Below are 11,071 nucleotides of genomic sequence, written 5' to 3' on the forward strand. Positions count from 1 at the left end.
TTCAATACTTCTGTCAGGCTGCGTCAACTGGTGTTTAAGGCCCTAGGGGAGTCCGTTTTAAGGTATGACGTCACGCTTTATGGTTCGTGTGCATCGTCAAGAATCAGTCAAATCTATAGAATACTGAGCAGAATTTCCGCTAACGTTTTGTATGGCATGTCAATGAAGGCCCTTGAAAGCACCAAACGGATGCTCGTTGCTGATATGTTCTGCATTGAAGATCTATTCGCGCATGTAGTAATTACCAGAAACTATTTCTCAAATAAATTTAAACACCCTGAAAACAAGCTCAAGGTATTAAGAAAAATAAATCCGTTCAAACTTTCCAAGGTATATACTAATTACGGGAAAAGGTGCCGAATGTTCTACATCCCGTTTCATTTTAACCAGCTTCCAACTGAAATGCTATCATTACAATCCCTTAAAGAGGTAAAATGTAGAATAAAGTCCTGGCTTAATATGTCAAAAGCCCTGTAAGCTTGCATTAAAAGAATGCTCTAAATACTTGAGTTTGCCATCCCATGTGAACCTAGGTTGTTTAAGTTGTTTTTGAACCTGTGTAAATAAGTGTCTTAATTTGGCAGTGTGCATTAGTGATATTGTTCTTTTTTGTATTTAGGAATATTATGTGTCTTATTGCAATAAGCTTTGTTGTGTAGTATTTGTTCTGTTTCTACATACAGGAAACTATGTTTTTTCGTCGATACTGAGCCTGTACTTCGTTTGATTGCCGTGACCCGCCCACAAGCGCACTTGCGCTTCCGCGGGCACACTTATTTCAACTTGTAATTGTGAGAAATAAATATGTATACGGCTGTCGAACTGTCTTGACTCTTTATTCTTTGCGCTCTAGAAAAGGCGTCTGATCCAAATAAACACTTCTGTATTGTCTCAGGAGCTTAGGTGATGCGGGAGGCTAATTTTATTCCCACACATCCCTCGGCGGTTCTATTTCTTCCCCTCTTCATTCCGCGTGATCCTTCACCATAATTAAGAGAAGATAAGGTGCAGCAGAAAGGATAGCATGGCAGCATAATGCGTACACAAACAATGGGATCGCATTATACCCGACGCAGGAAAAATGTGTCAGGACGACCTTTCTGTTGAGCCGACAAAAAAAGCTATTAAAATCGTCTAAGGTCTCTGCACTAATTGTGGATAGAAGAATTTGTACCTAGCTCCAACTTCTCTGTATCTCCTCCTACCTTCATGTTATTTTCCTCTGTATATGGCGCTGTTTATTTTTCATTGCTGACTAAATAAACGCAGGGGCAAATAGGCCTGTTATCTTTTGATCCCACTAGCACAAATCCTATAGTGTACGGGAAGCGGCGGCGCCTACTTGGGCAAACGCCTAGAACCCGTCAATATGACAGATACGCACAGACAAGCGCCTGAAGGCTTGCAGTGTTCTTAGACTCTCACGTTGTTCTAAGCTCCTATTCGGAACGATGTCCTTGAGGGAATGTCTTTCGCCTCGATGTCGTATTTGCTTCGATGTCTGGATGTTTATGCGCTGTCTCATTCCCTGTGCATTGTTTACCCTCCGGTTAGCAGAACCGCTGCAAAGCGGGAAATACCACAACTGCGGCGAAATAGGCAAGATGGAAACAATAAGAAACAATTGCCGCAAACTCGGATCAGCCTGATAACTGAATTAATGGCGGCGTGTAGTGAGGTGGTGTGGCCCATTTTTATGTTGGCAATTGTAATGCGCCCGTTTTGGTTTTGCCTGTCTAGGGGTTTTCGGGAAGTCTCATGTCCACCGTTAAAAGAAGACATCCTACAAAATTTGTGAAACAAGGAAAACGGAAGTATTCAGAAATGGTAAAGAGAAAGCATGCCCAGATTTCCTTCATTATCAGTCTGACTACACCCACTGCAAGGCGAAGTCCTCTCACATATCTCTCCAATTATCCCCTTCCTGTGCCAGCTGCGCCCGCTCTATCCCCGCGAACTTCTTAATTTCATCCGCCTACCTAACCTTCGGCCGCACCCTGCTACGCTTGCCTTCTCTCGGAATCCACTAAGTTACCCTTAAGGACCATCTGTTATCTTGCCTTCGCATTACACGGCCTCCTCACATTCATTTCTTCTTCTTGATTTCGACTAGGATGTCATTAACCCGCGTCGATTCCCTGACCCAATCTCCCCACTCCTGCCTCTTAACGTTACTCCTATCATTTTCCTTTCCATATCTCGCTGCGTGGCCCTCAATTTATGTTGAACCCTTTTCGTTATCATGCACGTTTAAGCCACATGAGTCAGATGGGCAGATGATAAGTGCAGATGATATTAGGATGTTTTCAGAGGCAAGCGTCCGCGTCTGCAAGTGGTACAGAACTCGGCTATTCGGAGATGTATTAGAGAGGCCCTTGTCCTAGAGTAGACGTAACTGAGCTGATGATGGCGATGATGATGGTGACATTTTTAAAGCGATAGCGTTGGGGAGCTCGTGTTGCAGGAAATCCTGCGTCGTCGTCGTTGTCCATGAGCGAAACATCCCTGAAATATTCTCCGAGAAGCAACCTAGTTGGTAGATGGGCCAAGTGACCTTGCGGCGCCATCACAACCTGCCCTACGGATTGTGGGCAAACTGCCAACCGTGGCAGGTGGGAGTTAATTTAATTATTGGTCCTGAGAGGTTGCTGGGGACAGCAACCTGGATCGCACATGTCCCAACGGTGGCAGCACCTGCCAGCGCAGAGAAGTGGCGCATCGCTTAACCGCTTCACCACTGCGCCAGGAGTTGTATGAATGCTCCCAGGTAGCTATGAATGTTAAGTAGAGAAAAGTGGCTTTTTGGGCTAGTTGGTTACGCATTTATCAAATATAGCGCTTGAAGCCACGCACGGAAATGTGAGACACACACACGCGATGCACTGACAGCGCATTGCTTGTGTGTGCGTCACATTTCTGTTCATGTCTTGAAGCGCTGGTTTTGGTAAATGATGAAATATAAGCAGCGGATGCCCTGTACTGAATATATAGGCCTTAACTCATTAGCTTTCGCTTCATACTCTACAGGAGGAGCTTAAGTGTTCTCTCCAATTTGCTTGCTCAGTTGTTTCTTTCCTCTTTTACTGTGCTTAAAGGCACTGTGAACAGCTCAAAGAAGGTTGTTGAATAAAGGGTTCAAATTACCACCGGCGTCCTATTATGTGCCAGCAGCACCATCACTTTTCCACCCGACATACGGGTTCGAAATAATCCGCCTTATTTTTGAAAGCGTACCCACTAGAAATTCTAAACGGTGAATTGGTTGTCTAGTTTTTCTCGCGTCAAACTTCTTATGCGTAGTGCATCTTCAGACATGTGACTAAAGGAAAAGTAAAAAAAAAAATTAAATACATTGCTGCTAGGACCGCTTGTCTTTATGCGGCTCTTTCCCGAATCCCTCCTCGCTGTGGACCTAGTCACATTGAACATATGTACCATATTTTGTAGACTATAGTTCACACCCTGTCTATCGTCTGCAGGGGCATGTTTTCGCCTGAAATAAAATGTTTTTGCATAAATAGCCCTCACCCCGTGTATAACCCACGGTGAGGAATTTCGGTGAAAATTTTTTTGGTTGTCTGCTGACGTTTCAGGGAAGCAGCCCAGATTTTATTTAGGTGTAGCAGGTGAGTAGCCGACATGCGTGCATTTTTTTTTCATCGATGTCAAACTCTTTCTCTCCTCCTCGGTTCGACTTGACTGCCTTCGCATGCTCACTTCACTGAGCTCGAATTTTTTTTTTTTGCGCTAGCTTGCCTGGCATAAAGTATAATAACTATTATTTGCGCGTAGAGATCGAATGCTGCTGGGAAGGCTTTTCGTTTTTTCGTAGCTATTCAAACTGTTCTTCAAGAAGGACTACGATGCCTCTGGCATTATGCATCCAGGTTTTTTTCATGTGCTCACAAATCAAAGCACTGAAAATCAGCCAGCAGCATTTGCTTGCATGACGAAGGCGATAGCACAACGCGGCGAATTTCGTTCTATGGTTTCGGAAGGTAAAATGTCACAGCCGCAGTTGTGCAATGTTGTGTTTTTACTTGTACAGAAACGCTAGGCTTCTTTGCGTATTGTGAATATTAAAGAATAAATGTATAGTCCGCACCCACATAAAGCCCTCACCACGTAAAATTTGCTGCTTTTGAAACATTTGCAGTCTGCGGACTATGGTCAGGAAAATACAGTAAGCGTACACCCCATGTATCTTGTTTGCTGGATTCCAGACTTCTACGACTTACGCAGCGCTCCTGTTTCATCCCATCTATCTGCAGCAGCCACCGCTGGCGTCCAAACTACTGGAATCTTTTGCTCGAAGAATAAGCCATTGTGCCCAAATGCGACGTTCTACCAATGATACTTTGTTGGTGTGTACCTTAAGCGAAGCTTAATACTTTACTGCGTTTGGTATCAGGAGAATGTCCGCTAACCTTTGTCTTCAGGTCGTTTAAACTGCACGAAACGACTGCAATTGTTGCAGAAGTGGAAGGCTTGGCTGAGTCTAATAAAATCCCCTTCGTGGCACATGCTATTAGCGATGATGCTCTGTTGTTTCAGGGAAAAAAAAACGCGGATGCCTTAGTGTAGAAATTCTTTTTCTGCCGTGAAGTTAGTTTATAGGTCTGATAAAACTATCTGTCCTATTTTAACTTGAGGCCGTACATGTGCTTGTAAACGTCAACCTATACAGAGGACGGACTCGCATGGATCCTAGCCGCTGAAAATTTCAAATGCGTGGCCTTACCGATGTCCTCGTCGAATTTCAATGAGGGCGAAATTCTAGAGGTAGAATGCATCTTGAAACCACGCAAAAAAGACAAGGGACGGAGAAGAAGCTAACAGCTAACTTCAACTTCAAGAGGCCCCTGTGCTGTGCGATGTCAGTGCACGCCAAAGAACCCCAGCTGGTCGATATTTATGGAGTCCTTCACGACGGCGTCCCTCATAGCCTAAGTCACTTTGGGACGTTAAATCCACATAAACCAAACCATTAACCTTCTTTGTTAATATGAGAGCACGAGCTCACGGGTTTTGGCTTGGGGTTATATTTCTGTCCATAACACAAACAAACGTGCGTGCAGGCTAACAGAGCTGTGGAAATGAGTGCATTATATTTTCACATGGCAAGCAAATCAAAACCTATTTTGTTCTGTCAAATGCCTTCTGTAAGATTACCGATGTTATTTCGTATGCAAGACGTGCGCTCCATAGCTCGGCAAGGACAAAGTTAAATGCAACACGAATAGTTAAGAGAAATTTTTCTTTACCTGTTCCGTATGGGAAGTCCTGTCAAGTTGATTGACCGACCCTTGTTTTCTGGGAGCTGGTTGTCCTTCTTCGGAAGTGTACAGATTCTGAACACCACATGGCGCTCGACCTTCATGTCAGCCTCATCAAGAAAGGATTGCGACAACAATTTTGCATCTCCAGGCCTCAGTCAGCTCGAGGAGGTATTCCTTATCCAAAGCTGGAGTAGACATACCTGGCGCCACGTTTCAGACCGCAGGATTTTGCCCACACGTATTGAAGCAGCTTCTGAGGTAGCGAGCCTTCGAAACAAAGCGGTGAGCACAAAAAATTGCTCTTAACCGTTCCCATTGTGTTTAACACTGTCCTTTTCAACCTAAGCAGCGCACGTCTTGCGTAGGATCATGTTCCAACTTGCCCAATCGCAATCACTTCTTAAATTGATGTTATGTCATCGAGTTATTGCACGAACTTTTTGCATAGTTCCTGAGAAAGTTGGCGAATGTTACCGGTCTTTAAGCATTGGTAACTTTTTTCAACTACACGCAAAACATCGGAAGGTGATTGCTCTGATGTGTTTATGCCTCTATGCTCGGGAAACCTGGCGAACTTTCAGGCACGTGACTCGAGCGGCCAGGATGCCTGGGCGATCCGAGGAAGTTAGCTCACTGCGACATTGGTATTGATCGCCCGTGGCGCTCGTGGTGTCACCACTAGGTTCGCTCGGATTATTATTATTAGGGAGGCTCAGCCTAAATCCCTTCCGGTCACCGCTCTTAAGGCCTGCGGGGTTCGCTATAATTCAGAGCAGTACTGCATATAGCTGTTGGCGCGGATGAATTAGAGGGACACGCGGCAAATACAGTTCCGCAGCACAAAAGGCGCTATTTATGACAGATGCTAAGCTGTTTTTCTGCTTCTGTTTTTGTTAGCTGTGACGTCAGTGCCGTTCGCAATGCTGATTGCAGACCAGAGCAGCAACATTTTAAAACTATCAGTGTGTACAAAGGAAAAAACTGTACTCCGCACAGCGTGGCTTTCTTTAGTAGTGCCAGATTGTACTAGTCTTGGTGAATATTTTGGTATGTAAAGAGATGTAATCCTTCATATCTTGGTAGCTCCACGTGTGAAATAATTGCTTTCAATTAAATTAGAGACCAGGGCTCCTAAAGCTACCTCTAAACAAGAACCTCAAAAAAAGACGAGCCCTATAATGTGAAACGTTCAATCTCGTCTCGCAAAAATGCCACGTATCGGTAAACTAATAGAAAGATTGCCTGCAAGAAACAGGCTTTGGGTATGACTTTTACGGGAGGAAAATATTGTCATTACATTATAGTCTCATGCAAGTGAGCACAGGAACTCGAGTCCTCTAGCCTTGCAGACAGGAGGGTTTAAACCGTACCTCTTTATTTTGCGTCCTATGTTTCTGCGTTTCCGTTTATTGACACTTCCTAACAACAAAACATTGCATTTGTAAACGCCACAAAAGCTGACCTGGACACCTGCGCTCCCTTTCCTGCCCGAATGAGTCTACCGCCACCACACTTGCAGTAGCGCTGCACGGAATTAGGGGAGCAGCGGTATAACCTGGGCACGCCTCGCCCCTATCGCTGGCTTCGAGGAGCTAACAGATGCATGATGTGGCTGAGCAAATAGCCGGATGAAAGTACGGGGTGGGCGAAATTTGCAGCCTGTGCGCTTGCGTCAAAAGGCTCTGTCGGGAAAGTGTGGCGTATCAGTTCTATGGAGAACGAGCGATCATAGTTTGCCAGCTCACGGAAAGAGCAGGGAGATCTCCAAGTACGTGAAGTCTATTGTTACGCTGGAGTGGGTGCGGTCCCGAGGAAGTGTTCGTGTTTATTTTTTTTGCTTTTAGCAAGCTTTTACAATTTGTTAGTTCAGTTATCTTTCATATTTTATTGTGCTACGCGTAAATTCAAGAATTCTCGGTCTCCAAAAAAGATACCAACGAGGGTCGACAAGTTTGGGTTCATGCGTCTGGTTTGCGATGGTGGAAGTAATATTTCTACTAACTGCAACTGATGAGTTTCCTTGTGCACAAGTAAGGTTCATAAATAGTGCTTGTCTGTGAAATAAAACAAAACGTCCCTCAACAGCTTCTCAAGAAACACCAAGTTTCATGGTGCGACAGCTTTACTTTTGAGCGAGAAAGGTGGCTTCAGCCAAAGAATAACGATACAATGAACATTTCAGACGCACCATTAAGATATTGAATGCTTTAAAATGAGCTATAGAGGCGCTCGTAAAGAGCCATTCCGGATGTAAAAAGGCTAACATAGCATTAGTTCACAAACACTAAAATTATCTTCCACCTCATTAACCAATTAAAACTCGCGTCTAATATCCTTCAGAAAAAAATTTCATCAGCACTCCCTCTGTGTGGATGTTCCTAAAAAACGGCCTCTTTGTAGGTTTGCTGTGTTCTTTATGCGCGGCTGTTGGCTGACTCGGCGCCTTTGGTGCAACCAGTGAACACCCCTTATTTAATGAGCGTTGCTGCCGTCATATAAACTGGAAACCTTTAGATATTAGCAAGAGACCCAATGAGTTCTGGTGGAGGAATTGTTGCAGTAAATACCTTCAGGCCCAGCCATATGGCACTGCTTTCGTTGCCTTTTTTGCACGGTTTGGGAAGTTTGCGATTTCAACACGAGCATGCAAAACATTTTCGCCGAGGAAAAAATTTTCGGCTGTGTGTTTAATTTTTTGTCCTTGTGCGACTTCATCTGAAAAACTGCTGATAAGATCACCTTCCATCTGCGTTGCCGCATTCTGAAAGGGGGAATGAATCTGTGACTTTACTTCTTTCAGTCAAAGTTTTCCTTTTCATTGATTGGATTTTGTTGTAGCCTCAGTCAGACTACGCCTAGTGGGAGGAGATAGGAAAATATTTGTTTTGCTTTCTTTGTTGCCGTCTAAGTTACCGAAAACCAATAGAAGTCATTTCAGTGCTTAGTTAGGTTACAGAAAATGCGTAGTGAAACTCACTGCTCCTTTTTATACTCCGTCACAGGATCTCAAAAGTCCCAAATAGAAAGCGCTCTTATTAAGCTCAAATAATGTTATTTAACCTGGCGAGTTGAATTCGGCATCCAGAGGCTTTGCGTGATTGAAGCCATCAATCTTCTAAGACACGGAAACAAGATTTGCTTGTTCCTTTCAGTCTGAAATTGCAAATAGCGGTCTCGAAAGTATATTTTGCTGCATGTTCATGAAACAAAAAAAGTTAAACGAATGATTCATGAATGCGGTATACAATGAGGAGCGTTAGCTGAGTTGTTTTCTTTTCTGCTTTCAACAAATTCGGTAACTAACGCGTAGACCACAAAACGACGATTCGTTTGGTACCACCCGCATCCATCTGCGACCACTGGTGCGCCCGCCCCGGCCTTCTGGAGGTCGCCCCCCATTATGGTCTGATGTAACACGGTGGTTTGGGCTAGTTGGTTGCTATTCATAATGCAGACAAGTTTCGCAGCATGAATAAAACGCACACAGAAGACAAGGAACAAACAGGGCAGGACAGGACTGTGCAGCACTGTGCAGCACAGTTCTGTCCTGTTTGTTTCTTGTCTTCTGTGTGCGTTTAATTCATGCTGCGAAACTTGTTTGCATTATGGTTCTGAGGAACAAAGGAAGTCGGTACGAATTCCTAACGCACACCAAGCTTAAACCCGACGAACAACTTTGTGCGCCAAATTATGCCAATTCGTTTTCCCCCACTCCGAGCCCTCTGCGCAGAGCGGGTGGGCCACAATTTTGTCAACAATGGCGACCCTCAAGTGGCACCAGTCCCGGCACACACTCAATATATAGCGGAATGCCAGCGTAGGGGCTAGTACGGCCTCCTTGCAGGCCTAACCACTGCGCACGCGCGTGGTCACGTGGTGGGGTGTCACGTTTTGCTGACCTGAGGTGTTACGGCTATGATCACGTGATTTAGCCGCCATCTTGAAATCTGAGAGTGGACAGAGAAACGGACGCGAAACGAACGAATGTAAGTAGTAAGAGCTAACGCTCTTGAAACTGGTGGTTTTAACATTCTACAAAAAAATTAACATTTGTTTCTTTTCTTCATCGACATTCAGCGCATGTACACACAATGCACCTAAATTTTATTAATTTTCATTGCGCACAACGAATTACCTCACCTACGCCTAGAGGACGCGTGGTCTTCATTCCTCTCTGCGTCCCGCCAGTTTGGACAAACGAGCTTGGGGACTTGGATTGCCAGCGATTCTTCCGAGCAGGATATTCCCCACTGGGAGGACGTTAGCATATTTGGATGGAACTGAAAAGGGACGCTGATGTTCAGATCGCCAGCGGGTTGGGAAAGAGACAGGTACTTTCATCCCAATTGCAGTAAAGTGAAGTAAGGCAATCCATACATGCACCTCCGTCATTTGGCGATATTGGACGCTTACCCGATCAAACATGATGTGCGAAGTGCAGAGAAACACGTAAAGAAAGGGCGTCATTGAGTAACTGCACGAAGCGAGAGTGCAGCTTTGACTTCTCGCCATTAGCGGCAGGCAGGAGTCGCACGTGTGTGCAGAACACGAATGCAAGGCACTGATGCAATTTAGATACGGCTGAGTAATATTCGGCATAGTGGCTTATTCTGCGAGCTGCAAGAAACCTCGCTAGAAACCAATTCCTGTTAGAGCCATCTTGTATAGTCACGGCGGATCGAGCTAATGATGCTAAGGATGCCTAGCTTACTCGCTTAATGTTCATCGCTGTCAACTCTGTTGTTTACGGCAGAGAGCTGCGTGTCTTAAAGGGTGACCAGACAGCATTTTTTTTTTACTGCAGTGATGTTCCGTTCATGTGTATTGCGAAGCATACCTGCCGATTTAAAGAAATGTAAGAAGTTATGTGCTTTTTGATGACTCTCAGTATTGATAAGTAGTACTGACAGAGCACACTGATATTTGCTAATTATGTGCATTTTATTGTTTTTCTACTAACGTTATAAGTTCCTGCGGCCTCACTTCTTTCCTATAAGCCATATAATGTGCTTTGTGTTCACTTGGAAATGAAAATAACCTGAAAGTAAGACGAAATGAGGATTTCACTTGGTCTTTGCTTTAGACATGAGATTCTATTAACCTCTATATTGTTAACAGCTGTACATGCCTTTTGGGCTTCCCGGGATGCATAAAATAAGAACAATGGTTTTTCCACGCTTCTTTGTTCCTTGTGCTTCAATGTGTGTCATCAAGACCACATGGGTGACATGACCAGAGGTACCATTTTCTCAAAAGGCTGATTTTTCCGGTCGATACGTAATTTATGGACTGTTGCTGAACTGACAGCAATCTTTCTTGGTGGACATAAAATTGCGCACAAACACTAATTCACGTAATATTACGCTCTATACCTTATTCATAGATTTCGGTGGATACGAAAAGGAAGACATTGATGAAGCTGTCAAAATTATATCTATTTAGACAGGACACCTATGTATGTTTGCCTATACTTCAGTTCATTTAATTACTTTACTTGCCTTCTTGAGTGCTCCAGCTTAATTTGTGGAAAAAGAGAAAGAAGTGATCACTGTTTCATGAGGTACATCATGGTACTGCAGCCAAATGGGATTGTGCACTAATATATTGTTAGCCCCCAATACTACCAACAGCGGCCACTACGAGTACTGTAAAAATTTTTCAGAGTTGTTTAAAGTTCTTTCATACTTGTGTTGAGAGCTCTTGACTGGCTCATTATGGCTATAACAAGAACATCGTATGCGAAACTATTCTTTGTTTGAAGTTTCGTCAAGTAAACTTAGCACTGCCGTATG

This window comes from Amblyomma americanum, chromosome 4 (assembly GCF_052857255.1).
Source record: "Amblyomma americanum isolate KBUSLIRL-KWMA chromosome 4, ASM5285725v1, whole genome shotgun sequence".
NCBI lineage: Eukaryota > Metazoa > Arthropoda > Arachnida > Ixodida > Ixodidae > Amblyomma > Amblyomma americanum.